Genomic DNA, 1,795 nt, shown 5'->3' with positions numbered 1-1,795 from the left:
TATAGTTCTTCYGYACTAATTTTGCTAAGAGCAAATAGCAAATAGCATGTTCTCTTGCGTTCATAGAACCAACGCGTTCGGGCGAGAGAATGACGGAGTACCGACTAAAACTAATAAAATTGGGATAAGTATTCCTTCCTTAGTAAGKCTATTAGCTATGCAGCTCCTACATTTTAAAATTAAATTTTATTTCATTTGTATCGAAATGCGTTTTGTGTAAACGCATCATATTGTCCGGAAATATTGACCATAAAACAGTGTAGCATACACTTTTTTTTCTAACAAAATCGTTTGCTTTCATTTTTTTATATAAACGCATAAAAATTTACAAATGCATTCCGATGCAAAAATTATTATTTTTTTAAATATTTGCTTAACATTTTATAACATAATTTTTTCCATGTAAAACAACACAAGTGGTATGATAAGCAATTTTCTTATCTTTATCTCATCGAGGCACAAAAAATTCCCTATACTGTACTGTAGCAACACTTGCGCAAGCAATTCGCTCAAGTGCTTCTGACATTTACTTCGCCGCTATTCGCTCAGTTGTCTTTTCTCGTCATTGCTCGTTTGTTGTGTTTTTGCGTGTGGATTGTTAAGTAGTTTTCGCCGTTTCGTGTTCATTGCAGTCAAGTATTATTTTGGTGTTCGACATTCGCGCATATGATGTTCGCTAAATAACAATGAATTTCTTAAGAAAATAACAAAGTCATAATATTTTTGCATTTTCGCTAAATGAACTAATTAAACGATAAAATTGTGTTCCTTTATTGCCTAGTGGCTGTGCAAACGTAACTACATACAAATATATAATATATATGTATATCATATATCGGCACTTCACTTCTACTTGTCTATACTTTGGGCTGATGTGTGGCAGTCTGCCAGCCAGCTACGCGGACAAGATTGTACATATCTATTGATTGCAAAAACAAAACAAAAATGTTGAGATGTGGCTTGTGATACGGTTAGTGGCCGGAGAAGCGCAACAAGTAATAATTCGTCGTCGTGTAGAAGTGCGATATAAACAGTAAAAATTTGATCTTATGAACCAATAAATTGACAAAGTGTCAAGTTTTTTGTCTTTCGCATTCACATTAATTGCAAAATTCAAGCGCAAAGAGGCTAACAAAAAAGTAAAGCCAATTTCATATATACATATCTACATATGCGTGTGCTTGTATATTTTTGAGTAGGACAAKATTAAAACAAATTGCAAAAGTTAATTGAATAAAATAAACGTGTGTTCGCTTTTATTGCCATTATTCTTATTGTTATTATTATTATTGCTGTAGCTTCTATGAGCATACATATCTCTGATTGTTGTTATGTGTCCGGGGGCAATCAGAGTGTGATCGTTGGTGTTTGTTGTGCGTGATGTTGGCATGATTGTCATATGCAAACAATTGAAATATTCGCGCATTTAAAAGGTTGCACTAGCAACAATAACAACAACAAAACCACACTATAATAGCAAAAACTAAAGTGTACTACTAACGAGAACGACCAAAAACATATCATATCACAGTGTTGGTGGAGGCAACAGTTGGGGAGCAAAACAAGTTGGAGCCGTGTCGTCGCAGTTGTCGTGGCCGCAACACCCGCGCCGCACCCGCACTRCAAAGTGTGTGTGTCAGTTTTACGCATACGACGTACGCCTTGGACGCATTGAGGCAATCGCACTCGCGGTGTGACAGATAGAAAGACACAGACGGAGACGCAGACTGCCCGAAGGTGAACACAATTCACATTTAGCTATATTTTGTTTGTTTTATTATTACTTTTTTTTTTT

General features: G+C 35.8%; 1 protein-coding gene across 1 annotated transcript in view; it reads left to right on the top strand.

The window, feature by feature from the left end:
• Nucleotides 1-566: 566 nt before the first annotated feature.
• The window catches only part of LOC108971853 (myeloid differentiation primary response protein MyD88), a 45,731-nt gene continuing 44,502 nt past the window's right edge, over nucleotides 567-1,795 (top strand). The window contains exon 1 of the mRNA XM_018938170.1: nucleotides 567-1,737. The gene's annotated coding sequence lies outside the window, so the exon portion shown is untranslated. The remainder of the gene's footprint in view (nucleotides 1,738-1,795) is intronic.

The sequence above is a fragment of the Bactrocera latifrons genome, unplaced genomic scaffold, assembly GCF_001853355.1.
Source record: "Bactrocera latifrons isolate USDA-ARS-PBARC rearing strain unplaced genomic scaffold, ASM185335v1 scaffold_36, whole genome shotgun sequence".
In the NCBI taxonomy this organism is placed as follows: domain Eukaryota; kingdom Metazoa; phylum Arthropoda; class Insecta; order Diptera; family Tephritidae; genus Bactrocera; species Bactrocera latifrons.
Note: the sequence above shows the minus strand (reverse complement) of the source record. Positions and strands in the feature narration are given on the sequence as shown.